Below are 17978 nucleotides of genomic sequence, written 5' to 3'. Positions count from 1 at the left end.
CAAAAATTGGTCTCCCCAGGTTTGCGAGGAGACCTGGCTACAAGGCTTTCCTGACCTGACAAGGATGCCTGAATATCTTCTGGGGTCTATTGAAAAGGACTGTATGACATTCTCAGATAGACCAGGGAGAGAGAGGATGTCTTTCATTTTTTTTTTAGTGAAGAATCAACATTGTAAACTAAACTTTGTTCTAAAAAAGTGGAGGAGTACTGAGGGCATGGGTAGGTCACATACGCCCTGCCCACATGCATGCCTGGCCATACTCATCGTGTGCAGGGGCTGGATATCTCTACATGGTACACAGTGAGCCAGATCTCCGTGGATTCTAGACAGACAACCGAGCTAATTGAGGAAGGTGATGTCATATGCAGGGGCATGCTGGGACTGAAACCAGTGCCTTTTGAGGAATAGAAGTTGTGTAATAAGAGGATGTCACTGTTCCTGCCTCAGGAAATGCTGAGCTGGAAATAACAGTCCAGGCACAGAATGCTCATGTTGAGCCAGACTTTGGGGGGATTCAGAAATCAAGCACAGATTCGGGAATAGAGGATGAGGAGGTAGTTCTTTCTTTCCTGTGTAACTGGGTGGCAGAGGTTCCAGTTGAGCCTCTGTCACACTGTATTAGTTTATAGTTCTGACTTCTAAATGAGGAGACAACTTGAGGGCAGGGAGCAACGTCGGATTTCGCTTGATCCTAGTGGCTGAAGGAATGCTGGCACGTAGAGTGCTCAGAGAGTGCTGTTGGGTGGATGGATGGATGATTGAATGAATGGATGGAAGAGTAAGTAAATGAATGCATGCAAGATCACATTATAAACAAAGGTTCCTAAAAAGGACATTGAATCACACACGCATACATACACATTTACACACATATCCAGCACATACTGATATCCTTTTCGCATTTTCATCAGATACTAATTTTTTATAAAACAAAAACCAAGCTTTAATTTTGTTTCCTACAGTTTTTTATTTTAAAACCTAATTTGTTTTATGAAATAAATTTCAAGAAAAAAAGAAATGGTGTAGAGTCCTTGCAACGTAAAGCCACATAAGAGACAAAGCAATAACTACACTGTAACTACCTTATTTGAAACCTGATTTTAAAATGAGCAATAAAAATTATGACATTTATGAGACATTGGAAGTTTGAACACTGATAACATATATGATAATACTGAGAGATTATTAATGATTTCTTTTTTCAGGTGCAATAATGGTAGTAGTATGGTTATGTTTAAGAAAAAAAGGGTCCTTACCTTTTAGAGATACATAATGAACATTTATGGATGAAATGTTATGATATCTAGGACTTGATTCAAATTGATACAGAAGGGGCAAAGTGGTTGGGGGTGCAGATATGGCAAGATTGGTTACATTTTGATGGTTATCAAGGTTGGGTAATGGGTACATGGAGATTCTTTGGCCTACTCTATTTTTGCATATGTTTGAAATTACCCTTGATAAATAATAATAGAAAACTAAAGTGGATATTAAGATCTGGAAAACTGGTAAAGCAGACACCATGGTGTTTTAAGTTAACCATATTAGGCATACTTCTAAATTCTTCATTCACCTAATCTATTGTTATTGTGTATGCATAGTCACAGGCAATAGATGCCTTGGTGAAGAAGGCATTTGTTTTTAATCTTAAAAGTCACTGAAATAAAACAAACTGTTCAAACATTCTCTTTCTTGCTTGTCATATAAATCACTTTATATGGGACATCTTAAGACCCATGCTTGTGCTTTAAAAGAGCTCTATATTACTTGCTAACCTTAACATAAATCCTCTTGATATGTTTAACTAAGATTTACTAAAATAAAACCTGAGGTGTATTTCTTCTGACAAAGGTATGTGCTTATAGCCCTATCATTTGTTCAGATTTCTCCTGAGGGTTTTGCCACCTTTACTCTGCTTGGTTGTATTTACATTGCAACTGAAAAGACTTCAGGACACCTATTTCACAGGCATTAATTCTTGCATGGTCTGGCATAACTAACTGCCTGCAGAATTCTGACACCACGTGCAGATATATGTCTAATTACACTTTTGAACTAAATGAAATGAATATAATCCTGCCCTCAATCACAGGCTAGATATTTTAAATTTTTAATTGGCTATTATTTTTCCAAGTAAGCTTACTGCAGTTCAAGTTTGAATTAAATTGGAAAGTATGTGTGAACAAAATTCTTGTATTGCTTGTTTGAAGTCTATTGTTGAATGAATTTCTAATAATAGACTAGCAATTATATCTGTAGCTATTCATATTTCATACACAAATTATCTATATACTTATGTAAACATATTGTAGTAAAATCCATTTACAGTGTAGAACTGAACAGGATGCACAAATTCAGAAGCACTACTGCTGTTGATTTATTTCAGAGGTCACGGCTTGATTTTCAGTGTATATAAATAACTGTTATAATTCTCTTCCAACAGAATTCTAGTATTATTTCTGTGAAGAAATAGTATTCATGGTGGGATTTCAAATTCAAATGCTGTGCTTAGTCACTCAGTCATGTCTGACTCTTTGTGACCCCAAGGACTATGGCCAGCCACAGAGGTCAGGCTCCCCTGTCCATGGAGTTCTCCAGGCAAGAATACTGGAGTGGGTTGCCATGCTTCCTCCAAGAGATCTTCCCAGCCCAGGGAATGAAACCAGGTCTCCCACATCTCAGGCAGATTCTTTACCATCTGAGCCATCAGGGAAGCCCAATTTTTTCTATTAAATTTCCTGATTTTAAAATGTGGGCCAAAGATGTCATGCCTGCTGTTTGCATGGAGCAAACACTGACTTAGGATAAACAACACTGGAAGGGATTTGCCCCTGATTGCTTGTGACTGTAGAATTTCCACCACTTAATTCCTCAATTGTAGTTGTTGTTCAGTTGCTAAGTCGTGTCCGATTCTTTGTGACCCTGTGGACTGCAGCACGCCAGGCCTCCATGTCCCTAACCGACTCCTGGGGTTTGTCCAAGTTCATGTCCATTGAGTCAATGATGCCATCCAACAATCTCATCTTCTGCTGCCCTCTTCTCCTTTTGCCTTCAATTTTTCCCCAGCAACAGGGTTTGATGCACAATCTCTCAGTGTATGAGCGTATTTCTTTTCACCTGGATAAGAATATCTGTCCTCTATTCATCTCACAGGATCTTCTGTATGATGACTGTACCTGCCCAAGAGAGACTTGGGGCCACTTTGTAGCTTCAGCCTAGCAGTGTGGATTTAAAATAACTATCAAAGTGGAGGAAAAGGCCCTTTCTGTATATGAGGGTGAGAGGGTAAATTGAAACAACTTTTATAGAAAGCAGTTTGGCAGTATGTTAAAAAAATTTTTAATATACACATTACTCACTGAACAATTATACTTTTATAAATTTATTCTCAAGAGAAAAATCACAGATGTTAAATGACATAGGTTTAAAATCACACAGGTTCATGTAAGGTTGTTCCTCTCATATTATTTATGGTAGTAAATAATATGAAGGGACCTCCCTGGTGACTCAGACTGTAAGGAATCTGACTGCAATGCAGGAGACCTGGGTTCAATCCCTGGGTCAGGAAGATCCCCTAGAGGAGGGCATGGCAACCCACTTCAGTATTCTTGCCTGGAGAATCCCATGGACAGAGGAGCCTGGTGGTCTACAGTCCATGGGGCTGCAAAGAGTTGGACATGACTAAGCAACTGACACTTTCAATAATGTGAAAACACCAAAATGTGTAATGATAGCAAACTGGTTAAGTAAATTATGATACACTACATCACTTCTGTAACTAGATAAACACAAATAATTATTATTTTAAATGAAAGAAAATGATTTGTATTCTGATGACATGTTCTTTTTTTTTTTTTTTTGAGAGGTGTCAGTAGGTAAACTTTATTTATTTTTTAAATTAGTTTATTTATCTATTTTTTAACTTTACAACATTGTATTGGTTTTGCCATACATTGACATGAATCCACCATGGGTGTACATGTGTTCCCCTTCCAGAACCCTCCTCCCCCCTCCCTCCCCACCCCATCCCTCTGGGTCATCCCAGTGCACCAGCCCTGAGCACCCTATATCATGCATTGAACCTGGACTGGCGATTCGTTTCACATATGATAATTTACATGCTTCAGTGGCATTCTCCCATATCATCCCGCCCTTGCCCTCTCCCATAGAGTCCATAATACTGTTCTATATATCTGTGTCTCTTTTGCTGTGATGACATGTTCTAAAACATCATAAGGAAGCTTCGGGTCTAACTCATGGGATGGAGAGTTAGTTAAAGTTGTCAGTGATACATGATGCAAGGATGTAAGAGTAAACCAAGAAAGAAAAAGTAAAGAGTAGGACTAATAAGTCTAATGGAAGGCCCGCCAGAAGACAACAGTGGTCTGAGCAGAGCATCCAGCTCTAGGCTAACCTAGATAGGGCTCCTATGGGACAGGACTACACTGACTTCAGCTGTTTCAAAGCTGATGATATGTCTGTGGCTATTGCACTAGATCATGTCACAAAAGCCAGATCTGGCCTTTTGAACTGGCAGATCTTTATTGCCTGATGCTTCAAGCTACAGAGTCTCAGAGCACCGGACTGTTTGTAATTTCAGGGACACATTAGATTCTTGTCTCTGTACTTTAGTGTTACTGCCCATTAGCATGGAGAGCTCCTGTCCTACCTTTCCTCCGCGAACTGCTTGCTACTCATGCTTCAGGTTCATGTAGGCACAGTCTCTCTGTAGTCCTCAGCTCCGTGACGTTCTCTTCTCTGCCTGTGTTTGCACTCTCACATCATTTTGTGAGGATCAGTTTGTGTTGTTGAGCTGTCTTCCTCTCGGGGGTAGGCTCTTGTTCTTGATGAGGGAGATGATGGGTTTGCCATGTGTGTACTGCTGCGATAGTGCACTATCCAGGACCCTATATAAGCACAGAGCTCACAGGTCATGGCCTATGTGAACTGCAGCATGGATGTCACAATGCACATTGCGCAATGTAGGCACTGGCCCTAGGCCCTGATGGTGTTTAACTTCATGTATATATTTGTCTTTTTTACATGACTGAAACTGCCTTGAGGGCCTGCTTTCTGTCTTTACAGAGAGTAAATACCCATTACCCTCCTCCTCACCCCTGAAATTCAGTGCCTCAAATATTATTTTTGCAACCTCAAGGCTTGTAGCTATTTTATGACCATATATTTTTATCATATAAACTTGAATTTCTTTAAATCTGGGGCACTAAAGGCCTCCATATTTTACTTCAGAAGAAAAGAAAGAGAAAAGGGGCCATGATGAGAAATATGCTGTTAATTATTTCTAACAAAAATTTTTTTACCAAAAATTTTTTTCTTAGTATTTTATCTATGGAAAGTGAGGTTTCCGTGATATTTTCCTTTTTCTAAAAAACTTGGAAATGAGTAAGTACAGAAACTCAGAAGATGACAGTGAATTTTGGGATTTATTTTGGACATTTTGGACATTTAGAGCAAACTGGCATTTAAAAAAATCAAGTTACTGCTTATTTTACAGTGAAGTCACATTTTTTTGGTATTGATTCTCAAAATAATATTATTACTATCTTTTTATAAGTGAGGAAAGTGAGGCTAAGCAAAGTTACAATGATTTGTCCAGGTCATGCATATAATAATTGGATACTTCTGACCACAAATTCTCTCCTCTTTATACCATACCCCAAAGCTTTCTTTAATTGCTTCTCTTCTTTTATTTTAAAGGGGGCAAGCATGGCTTTTTAATAGGCTTTAAATACATTTTTTAAAAACATTCACTTCTTCATCTCATCTTAAGGTTAAAGATTAAACTACAAGCCTTAAAATGAACTCTCTCTGCTAACTTGGTAATGTTTTATTATATATTGCTTCTTGAGTTCTAAGACATAGGTGAACAATGTTAGCATTACAGAGTTTGGTTTCTTAAATGGAAGTCATCTATTAAATAAATTAAAAACAAATGCTTCTTCAAGTTAAACAAACAGAAATGTTTCATTATCTTGGCTTAGACATGTAGATTTTCTACTAAAGTTTTACTCGGGTCCTTTGGAAAATCTAATCTGAAATCAACCTGGACATGATTTAATGAGAATGGATCATTTTATCATTACTAATGCATTTTTGTTTGATTTTCTTATGGATCTGGAAGATGTGGTGCTAGATATTATTGGAGGGGTATAGAAAAATGCTTAAAGTCCAAAAGAGAAAATACTGACCAGCTCCCACCCGCAGCTCTGTGTTTCTATCTGCTTTTAATCCTGAAAGGTTATATCCCTATAGGTTGTTTAGCCTTCTGGCATTTTATATTTAACACTCTGAGGGAGTTTCCTCAGTGGTTAGGAAAACATGATAACCCACACTTTCAGAAAGCCACAGCAGTTTCCTGCCAGCTTTCTAAAATTAATGAAGCATCTCAGAATGTTTTTGCCATGGATATAAGTCTACAAATTTGTCATTGCTGTAATTTCCTCAAAGGGGTTTTAAAAGAAAACCATCTTCAACAGCAGAAAACATTTTTCATTATGAAATATTTCAGATGTACATAAAAGCAGAGAGGACAATAAAAGGAAAACCTATGTATTCATCACACAGGGTGAGTGATCAAACATGAAAATAACCACGGAAGCCCTGACAATTCCCTCCCGGATCCCATTCCATCTCCTCTCCACCTGAAGCAAATGTTATCTAAATTTGTTGTGGTTCAGTCCATGTGTGTGTTTTTACTTTTATTACATATTATACCTCAAACACCTCAACCCAACGTTTGATATTATTTTACAGGTTCTCAAATGACATATATATGGTCTCAACACTTATATACCATTCTGCAATTTGCTTCTTGTTTTTGCTAAAAAAAAAAAGATTTCTGATTGCATCTAGCTCTAGTTCCCTCACTTTTGCAGTTGTATAGAATTACATTGTATGAATAGACCACAGTTTATTTGTCCATTTCCATACTGATGTACATTTAGGTTCATTCATCTTTTTTGCAATTGCCAACAAAGAACCATTGAACATTTGCTCAAAAATGTGTGGTTCCAAATGGAAAAATGCATTGAGACCTGCACTTACTCTTTTTTTCATCCTTCCCATCAGTTGTGTTGAAGTTTTGTATTTTGTTTTTTTAAAAAATTGGCTACCTTCCCTGAACATATACTTCCATATACTTTCTGAACATTGATCAGAAAGTTATTTTTTGCAACTATTTAGGTCTTGTTGTGGGATACACACACACACACACACACACACACACACACACAATTATTTATCTATGTAAATGGATAAAAAAAACCCCACTGAAACTGTATATCTGGACAATTTTAAAGCAGATTAGAAAATTGATTTGCAATTCTTTAAAGTATGCAGCTGAGGCATTTTAATACATGATACACGTCATATAAGCAGTAACATTTTACAACAATGAAAACATCTCTACACTTCCATCCTTAAAATGTCCTCTCATAGCAAAATTTATTTGGGCAAACAGTTATTTTTTCATTTAAGATTCACACCTTTTTGAAGGTGTGTATCTATTTCTTCATTTTAAAATATCTGCAGGGGAGCAGGGTCTCAACAACCATTTTTCCTCACAGAAAAGGCCACAGATTTTAGAACAATTATCTTTTTTGAAAGAAAAAATGCCAACTCAGCTTTAAACTTGCCAAGTCTTTCCCCTGAACTTTTGTATAATAAAAAGATTTTATGATCATTGCTCATCTCAGTATCAAGTATAATAAAATTCTCCTTTCTCTCAGAATATAATCCATAAAACGACTTAATCAGGCACATTTAGACTAAAATTTCCTACAGTATGCTGGAGCCAGGAAAGAGTGAGAGTACCCCAACAGTTGTTTGGGGGCACTGTCCTCTTGCCCTCAGAATACCTCCTAGTCTGATACACCACCTGAATGAGGCTGTTAGCATCTGTTTGTTTTACATCATTAGTAAAGCTCAGATAAAAAAATTAGCAGAAATGAGACTTCCCTGGTGGAGCAATGGATAGGAATCCGCCTGCCAATGCACGGGCCATGGTTTCAATCCATGGTCCAGGAGGATCTCACATGTCGAAGAACAACTAAGCCCATGCATCACAACTACTGAAGCCTGTGCTCTGCAGCAAGAGAAGCCCCCACAACGAGAAACCCACACACTGCGATGAAGAGTAGTCCCTGCTCCCTGCAACTAGAGAAAGACCATGCAAAGTAACATACACCCAGCAAAGCCGAAATAAATAAATTTTAAAAAATAAGGAGAAATGGAATTTTCGCATTCTGCCCCCAAATGGAAAATCTTGTGTATCCCGCATAGTGCACACACATCACTTTGGGGACCACTGACTAATGTGACAAGTGGGGTTTGGATGGATGGATGGAAGGGAAAAGTGAGGGCTTTTCTGATGATGGCCACATGAACAGAAGCTTGGTTGGAATCGGCAGTGCAAGTGGGAAAGACAGCAAAAAGATGAATCTGAGCAGTAGGGAGGGATGTCCAGGGGGAGATGAGGATGGAAAGGAAGACTGGGGTCAGACTGTGGAGCAGGTTTATGGCCAGAACTAAGGATCTTATTAAAGGCAAAATGAGAATATCTTGGGACAAAGAGGGATGTGATCAAAATCCCACTTTTAAGAAATTTATCTAGCAGCAGAGTGGAAGGTCATTTGAGGAGGTGGAGACACAACGGTTTTTAGAAGGCAATTTTGAGAGAGGTAATGTGGAGTGAGGGGATATGAAGATGATGGAAAGGAGGAAAAAGATTTGAGAGATGTTATGAAGTAGGTCTGACAGGCTGTGCACCTGATTCTTGAAAGCTAGTGAAGCAGAGGCAGGAGGTGAAGTTCACTGAAGTGTCGAGTGCTGGAGGTAGTGTCAGGGGGAGGTCTGGGCAAAGCAAGACGAGAGACGAGTTCATTCTGGACGCATGGACTTTGAGCATACACACTCAGGAGTCCAGAGTGCAGGCAGTGAAGTCTGCTCTGACCAGTGAAGATTTGGAAGCCACTCATTGGGAGGAGATAAATGAAGCTGTCAAAGGGTGTCCTGAAATCACCCACAGAGAACTCAGGGGACTGGAGAAGAGGCTGCAGGCAGAATCCTGGGGGCTCCTGATGTTTAAAATCTCAAAAGATGGAGAGGAGCCTCCGGGGGGATCCAGGAATGGTCTGAGATACAAGATGTGGTCATTCCTGACTCTCATATCCAAGATTTCACCCCAACTTGTCATATCCTCCCTGCCTGCTTTCTAGTTTTCACTTGGCACTTACCTCTAAATACTGTATATTTTTCCCATTTATCTTAGTTATTTTGTTGCTTTGTACTAACATTTAGCTTTGTGAGAGCACAAAGTTTTATTTGTTTTCTTTACTACCTATTTGCTATGCTAAGAACAGTGCCTGGCACAAAGTGTTCAGTAAATGCTTGCCAAATGAACGAATAAATGAATTAGCAAAGTTTACTATATAAAAGATACCAAGAGGTTTTATGAGAGGTGAAATGTTCAGCAGTATTTGCTGCTGCTGTTTAAAGTTTGCAAAATAGTTTTTGCTCCACAGAGGCTTCAAAACCATACTAGGATAAACAAACATCTCAATTAAAGATGAAGAAATGATAATAAAACAGCTCCCTTGTATTGATCACAAAATATATACAGAAGACAGTTTATATAGTTTATGTTATTTTGCAATCACTGTGTTATCTCCATTTTAGATAAAAAAAATGAAGAAATTAAGTAATTGGGTAAAAAGCAATTAAGTGGTTGAACTGAATTTTAAACTTAAATCCAGGGACAACTTTAAAGGGTTGGGCTTCCCTGGTGGCTCAGACAGTAAAGAAATCTGCCTGCAATGCTGGAGACCCAGGTTTGATCCCTGGGTCAGGAAGATCCCCTAGGTCCCCCTGGTGTCTCCTCTCCCTCATAGGCCTATGCTCAAGGACTACGCTGACCTTGACACTCAGAAGCGGAGCCCATGATTCATTCATTCATGGATCTAGTCAAACAGGCCAGTGACAGGGAGAATGGAAATAGATGAGACAGGGTGGTAATGGGAGCCTGATCTGGCTTGTGTGCTGAATGAAATGGAAAACTATTAAAGGGTTTTGAGCAGAGGAATTCCATGATCTGTCTTAGTTGTTTAAAGAGACACTTTGACTGCTATGTTGAGAAAAAAACTAAAAGGGAGCCAAGGCAGAGGGATGGATGGAAGTTTTGAGACTATTAAAATAATCCATGCAAGATGGGTTGGTGTTCCCTCATGACTCTGACAGTAAAGAATCTGTCTGCAATACAGGGGACTCTGGTTTGGTCCCTGAGTCAGGAAGATCCCATGGAGAAGAAAATGGTAACCCATTCCAGTACTATGGTCTGGAAAATTCCATGGACAGAGGAGCTTGGTGGACTGCAGTCCATGGAGTTGCAGAGTCAGACACGACTGTTTGACTAACACTTTTCACTTTAAATGGGCTATAATATAGATGGTGCTGAGATATGGTCAAATTCTTGATATGTTTTGGAGATAGATAATAAGAGGATTTATTCAAATATTGGATACATAGGTGTAATTTGAGGGAAAGAAACAAGTTGAGGAGGATAATCTCTGATGTTTCTGGCCTGAGCAATGAGAAGGATAGAGTTGTCAGCAGCCAAGATGGGGAAGGCTGCTAAATTAGAAGCAGTCTGGGGTAGATGTGAGAAGATCTGCTTTGGACATGGTAAGATTGAAGTGTCAGTTACACATCCTAAAGGAGATGCTGAGTGGGCAGTTGGACACACACATCTGGAGTTCAGGGGGTAAGTATTAATACAACATGTCTATTGTATCTGAAACCATGTGGTGGGTTGAAATTCCAGTTGTATTTAGAAGTAATGAATGAACTTGCTGTTATTATTTAGTCTCTAAGTCCTGTCTGATTCTTTTGGGACCCCATGAACTATAGCCTGCCAGCCTCTTCTGTCCATGGGGTTTCCTACGCAAGGATACTGTAGTGGGTTACCATTTCCTTCTCCAGAGGTTCTTCTTGACCCAGGTATTGAACCTGTGTCTTCTGCTTGGCAGGTAGATGCTTTACCACTGAGTCACCTGGGAAACCCCAATGAATGATATTCAATAAAAATAATGTTTAATGCAAAATATTCTGGTGATCCTCATCCTTTCTATAGTAGAAGTTTAGAAACTATAGAAACTCAGAAAAATCATGTGAGAAAAGAGAACCACAGCTTCATTGCAGTTCTTCCCCAGCAATGAAGCACTGGCTAATCTAATACATTCACTCAAAATAGTACAACTGTCAGGTGTAGCCAATGCTGACTCTGCTCAGTGAAGGACGATCTCAGTTTGCTAATGAACCGTGTATGCACTGAACTGAAGCCTTGTTAATAATTCATTATAAATTACTTTATGAAAAAATATGTAATTCCTTTCAGGAGATCATTTAAGCTAACTGAATGCATTATAGTGACTAATACCATAAGCCTAGTAGTTATGAAAATATGTCAGCAAATAAGAATTTCACTGTAACATCAGTTGATACATTTTTTGCATTTCTCTTTGCTAAAGAAAAATGGGAAAGCCTTTCTGATGCATATTTATAGTTCTCCATGATGGTAGTGGTTTTCTGATCCCTTATATTGTGGGCCTGCCCGCAGGGGAAGCCAGTTAGCCTGTGAAAAGGGTTTGGGCTTAGGAAAAGGGGTGGCTTTCCAGATGTCCATAAGTTAATTCCACTTTTAGACTATTATTGTGTCCTTCTGCCTAATGTCGAGTTCATTTCACATCTTGCACCTGAATGACTGCCGAGTTCATTTAATTTGTTTTTACGGGATGCTTTTGTGAAACAGGCAGTGTTTTACACCTAAAGAGACCAACATTTAATCATGCCCTGAGTGGGGACTGAAACATTGCAATGTTAGTGACAAGGTCTATTAGGATTTGAAATGTGAGAAGAGGGAGGGCGATCAGCTCCCCCCACCTCATCGGGGCATTTCTGCAGTCACTTGGGTGGGCGGTACACAGTCTCACCCCAATGCCCATCAGCATCTGCTCTAGACACATGCTATCCTCTCTGCTCTGTCTGCAGAGTGCCATTTGGAGTCTCCTTTCTCCCTTCAATCAGGCCATTTCAGACCATCTCCATGGCACCGGTTCTCTCCCTGACACTGAGTGGCAGCTAGGCTGGTGGAAGCCACGGTGAGGGTGAAACAGCTGCTTCCAGTCCTGGTTCTGACACTCAGTAAGTTGGCTTCAGGAAAGTCACTTAATTCAAGTCTCACTTTGCCCTTCATCTTCAATAAAGCTATTAGGAAGATAAAATGAAATAAGAAATGTGAAAATCCTTCTTGTGTGAAAAGTGAATAATATGTCTAAACAACTTGTGATTCAAACAGAAGAATATCTCAATCAAACTTCTCAGGTTTAAAAATTAACATAATATTCCAGGCACATAAAAAGATATCATGATCTATACAGCAAACATCTGCATACCACTTATCACCCAGCTTGAAAATAAAACGAGAAGTATATAGTTGAAACTGTCTGTACACTCCCCGCAGGTCAAACTCCCCTCTTCTTCTTTGCATGACAGTAACTATAATTGGGAATCGATAGTTTATCCAGTCATTACATATTTAAAAATATATGTATAATCACATAGATGTGTGTGTGCTAAGTTGCTCAGTTGTGTCCTCCTATTCTTTGCGACCCCATGGATTGTAGCCCGCCAGGCTACTTTCTCCATGGGATTCTCCAGGCAAGAATACTGGAGTGGGTTGCCATTTCCTTTTCCAGGGGATCTTCCCAACACAGGGATTGAACCTGGGTCTCTCACATTGCAGGAAGATGCTTTAATCCCTGAGCCACCAGGGAAGCCCTCCAGAGAGTTAGCAAAAACAAGACCGGGAGCTGACTGTGGCTCAGATCATGAACTGCTTATTGCCAAATTCAGACTTAAATTGAAGAAAGTAGGGAAAGTCACTAGACCATTCAGGTATGACCTAAATCAAATCCTTTACAGTTATACAGTGGAAGTAACAAATAGATTCAAGGGATTAGATCTGATAGAGTTCCTGAAGAACTATGGATGGAGGTTCGTGACATTGTACAGAAGGCAGTGATCAAGGCCATCCCCAAGAAAAAGAAATGCAAAAAGGCAAATGGGTGTCTGAGGAGGCCTTACAAATAGCTGTGAAAAGAAGAGAAGTGAAAGGCAAAGGAGAAAAGGAAAGATATGCCCATTTGAATGCAGAATTCCAAAGAATAGCAAGGAGAGATAAGAAAGTCTTCCTCAGCGATCAATGCAAAGAAATAGAGGGAAACAATAGAATGGGAAAGAAAATTAGAGATACCAAGGGAATATTTCATGCAAAGATGGGCACAATAAAGGACAGAAATGATATGGACCTAACAGAAGCAGAAGATATTAAGAAGAAGTGGCAAGAATACACAGAAGAACTAAACAAAAAAGATCTTCATGACCCAGATAATCATGATGGTGTAATCACTCACCTAGAGCCAGACATCCTAGAATGTGAAGTCAAGTGGGCCTTAGGAAGTATCACTACAAACAAAGCTAGTGGAGGGGGTGGAATTCCAGTTGAGCTATTTCAAATCCTAAAAGATGATGCTGTGAAAGTGTTGCACTCAATATGTCAGGAAATTTGGAAAACTCAGCAGTGGCCACAGGACTGGAAAAGGTCAATTTTCATTCCAGTCCCTAAGAAAGGCAATGCTAAAGAATGCTCAAACTACTGCACAATTGCACTCATCTCACATGCTAGTAAAGTAATGCTCAAAATTCTCCAAGCCAGGCTTCAACAGAAAAGGCAGAGGAACCAGAGGTCAAATTGCCAACATCCGTTGGATCATCAAAAGAGCAAGAGAGCTCCAGAGAAACATATACTCCTGCTTTATTGACTATGTTAAAGTCTTTGACTGTGTGGATTACAACAAACTGGAAAATTCTGAGAGACAATGGGAATACCAGACCACCTGACCTGCCTCCTGAGAAATCTGTATGCAGGTCAAGAAGAAACAGTTAGAACTGGACATGGAACAATAGACTGGTTCCAAGTCGGGAAAGGAGTACATCAAGGCTGTATACTGTCAATATGCTTAAATAACTTATATGCAGAGTACACTATGAGAAATGCTGGGCTGGCGGAAGCACAGGCTGGAATTAAGATTGCTGGGAGAAATACCAATAACCTCAGATATGCAGATGACACCACCCTTATGGCAGAAAGCAAAGAGGAGCTAAAGAGCCTCTTGATGAAAGTGAAAGAGGAGAGTGAAAAAGTTGGCTTAAAGCTCAACATTCAGAAAACTAAGATCAGGCATCCGGTCCCACCACTTCATGGCAAATAGATGGGGAAAGAGTGGAAAGAATGACAGACTTTATTTTTGGGGGCTCCAAAATCAATGCAGATGGTGACTGCAGACATGAAATTAAAAGACACTTTGCTCCTTGGAAGAAAAGTCATGACCAACCTAGATAGCATATTAAAAAGCAGAGACATTACTTTGCCAACAAAGGTCTGTCTAGTCAAAGCTATGGTTTTTCCAGTAGTCATGTATGGATGTGAGAGTTGGACTATAAAGAAAGCTCAGTGCTGAAGAATTAATGGTTTTGAACTGTGGTGTTGGAGAAGGCTCTTGAGAGTCCCTTGGACTGCAAGGAGATCCAACCAGTCCATCTTAAAGGAAATCAGTCCTGAATATTCATTAGAAGGACTGATGCTGAAGCTGAAACTCCAATACTTTGGCCACCTGATGCGAAGAACTGAGTCATTGGAAAAGACCCTGATGCTCGGAAAGATTGAAGGCGGGAGGAGAAGGGGATGACAGAGGATGAGATGGTTGGATGGCGTCACCAACTCAATGGACGTGAGTTTGAGTAAGCCCCAGGAGTTGGTAATAGACAGGGAGACTTGGCAAGCTGCAGTCCATGGGGTCGCAGAGTCGGACACAACTGAGTGACTGAACTGAACTGAACTTGTATGTCATATTTTTGCATATTTTAAATTAAAATAAATCATACCTCATTGTGTAATTCTGCAACTTACTTTTTGTTCAATAATATATTTTTGAGTTATTTAATTTGATACATGCAAGTATTTCATCCATTTAACTGCTTTATTCTACTGTATTAATAAACCATAATTTATGTATCTAATTTTTTCTATTACAAACAGTGCTTCATGACTATGTTGCACACACCTCTCTGTGGACAAGGGTGAGAGATTCTCTAGGGCATTTAGGAAGTGACTGAATTGTCCTTGGCTGAGCTATGGAAATTCACATTTGAAAGTCTGCTTTTTAACTGTTAACTTGTTCTCCAAAGTGGTTGTGAGAATTTACACAAGGCAACTCACTCCAGTATTCTTGCCTGGGAAATCCCATGAAGAGAGGAGCCTGGCAGGCTACAGTCTATGGGGTTGTGAGAGTTGGACATGACTTAGCAACTAAAATAATAACAACAATGCAATGTTTAGTTGCCCCATCTTTTATCAACATTTGATATTCTTAGAATTTAAAATTGTTGCCAGTCCAATGGGTGTGAAGTGCTACCTCATTGTAGGTTTAATTTGCATTTTCTTATTAATGTGGTTAACATCTTCACATGTTTATTGGCCATTCTAATGATCCTCTTCTGATCATTTCTGATCTTTTCCACCTTCTCTCTTCCTCCCTCTTTCCTTTCTTCCTTTCTGTTCTTTCTCCAACTCTCATCAGTTTTCTACATATTCTGTTTTTGATGTTGATTTGTAGGCGTTCTTTCTATATTCTGGATACTAACACTTTGTCAGTTATACCTGTTCCTTGTGTTTTCACTTTTTAAAATAATGTCTTTTGATGTACAGAATTTAAAAATTTAACACAGTTCAACTTATCAATTTTATTTTTCCTTTGTAAGTTTGAGCTTTTTGTGTGTGTGTTATGTTTAAGAAATTCTTCTCTAGCTCTAGTTCATAAACATATTAAACCACATGTTCTTGATAAAAGATTTAAAGTTTTTGCTTTTCATGCTTTGGTTGTGAATTCTTCTGTAATTAATTTTGTCTGTATAATAAGAGGTAAAGATCCATTTTTTTCTTTATAGAAAACCAGTAGTCCCTGTGAGACAGGCTGGGACCTGGGATCCTTTGCTACAGTGCTTGCACCTGGAAAAATGTGTTCTCAAGCAACAAAATACAAAGAAACTATAAGGGACTTAAAAATAACCATATGTACATATCATTGGAGCAAATTATGGATGGCAAGATACAAAAAGACCAAAAAGCTCAACTGCCACTTCTGAAGAGATGGGAGCAAAAACAGAATACCGTACAGGCCACCTGTATACATTATGGGAGCGGTGGGCAGACCACCTAAGCCACTCCTCTGGCCCAACCCCTGGACCTGCCCCTGCCTCTATGCCATATAAAGACCAAACTTACTGCCAGCCTCCTCGCGCCTCCTCCCTCCCCCTCCACCTTCCACCTACCAAGAGCGAGCAAGAAACTTTGTTCTCACTCCCTCTTGCTGCAGCAGGAGCCCCAACAAAGCCTTACTTGAATTTCTCATCTGACCTCTGATCAATTTCTATTGATTAAGGAAGCCAAGAATCCTGGTCAGTAACACCTGCACCATTCATTAAGGAATCTTTCCTTTCTCTTGATCTGTAATGCAGGGTTTCTCAAAGTCCGAGTCTGTATATTCACATGTTTCCTTTGAGACTCTCTATTTTGTTTAATTGATCTGTTTATCTATTCTTGTATCAAAACCACACTGTGAAGGAAATGGCAACCCACTCCAGTGTTCTTGCCTGGAGAATCCCATGGATGGAGGAGCCTGGCAGGCTACAGTCCATGGGGTCACAGAGAGTCGGACATGACTGAGTGACTAACACCACACACTATTAATAAATTTGGATTTCAGATAAGCAAGTCCCCCAGTCTTATTCTTCGCCATAATGGTCTTGGCTAACGTATTTCCTTTTTTTTTTTCTGTATAAAGTATCAAAACATCTTGCTAAATTATGAGATTTCTTTTGAATTATAGTGAATTCATAAATCGATTTGGGTAGATAGACAGGATGCCTAACTAAGCTGATATAGAGCAGTTCACTTGTTTAATCATTTTTGAGTGCTTACTTTGTGCCAGTTCCTGTGCTGATATTACTCAGGGAACTTCTCCATCTGGACCTGGCTTATCTGGCCACCCTTGTGCTTAGTCGCTCAGTCATGTCCAACTCTTTGCAACCTCATGGGCTGAAGCCTTACAGGCTTATTTGTCCATGGGATTCTCCAGGCAAGAACACTGGAGTGGGTTGCTGTGTCCTCATCCTTGGGGTCTTTCTGACTCAGGAATTGAACCCACGCCTCTCAGGTCTCCTGCATTGGCAGACAGGTTCGTTACCACTAGTGCCACTTGAGAAGCCCATCCTGCCTCCCTTACCCCTCTGTATACCCATCTGTCTCTCTGCATCCAAGCCATCAGGAACCTCTTTCCTGTGAGCAAATGCACCATTCTGTCCTCTGTCCTCCTGGTCTTCACAGTGCTCTTTCCTCTATGTAGCACACTCTTTAGCTCCTGTTCATCGGCCTACCTTCTACTTACTTTTAGTCTCACTTCCTTGAAGGCTTCCCTGCCTCCTCTGTATGGATCAGATGCTCTGCTCTGGTCATCCTCAGCATTCTCCCACACTTCCCCTGTCATAAACTTCCTCACATGGTATGGAAATTTCCTAATGAACTGTCAGGGATTATTATACATTATTCATGGAAGTCTCATCAACACTTTATCACTGACTCCCAGTATCTGGCACCTGGATGGCACACACTAAAAAATACTGCTGAGTGTATAAATATTGAATCTCTAGTAGAAGCAAGTCCCAGTGGCAGGCAGTTTGGGGGGATACAAAAAAATGAAACAAGCCCTCATGGAGGGAGCTTACAGTCTAGTGGGCTGATTAGGCTTGTATGTATAAATTATAATACAAAGCAAACTGTAAGA

General features: G+C 39.7%; 1 protein-coding gene across 4 annotated transcripts in view; it reads right to left on the bottom strand.

Annotated features, from left to right (window-relative positions):
- SCHIP1 (schwannomin interacting protein 1) overlaps window positions 1-17978 on the bottom strand; it is a 992315-nt gene that overhangs the window by 408798 nt on the left and 565539 nt on the right. The window contains exon 1 of one of the 4 annotated variants that reach the window (XM_081570686.1): window positions 4673-4889. The exons of the other annotated variants lie outside the window; for them this stretch is intronic. The gene's annotated coding sequence lies outside the window, so the exon portion shown is untranslated. Of the gene's footprint in view, window positions 1-4672; window positions 4890-17978 lie in introns of those variants that run through there. 4 annotated transcript variants of the gene reach the window in all.

This window comes from Giraffa tippelskirchi, chromosome 2, assembly GCF_054371585.1.
Source record: "Giraffa tippelskirchi isolate mGirTip1 chromosome 2, T2T-mGirTip1v1.2.pri, whole genome shotgun sequence".
In the NCBI taxonomy this organism is placed as follows: Eukaryota; Metazoa; Chordata; class Mammalia; order Artiodactyla; family Giraffidae; genus Giraffa; species Giraffa tippelskirchi.
Note: the sequence above shows the minus strand (reverse complement) of the source record. Positions and strands in the feature narration are given on the sequence as shown.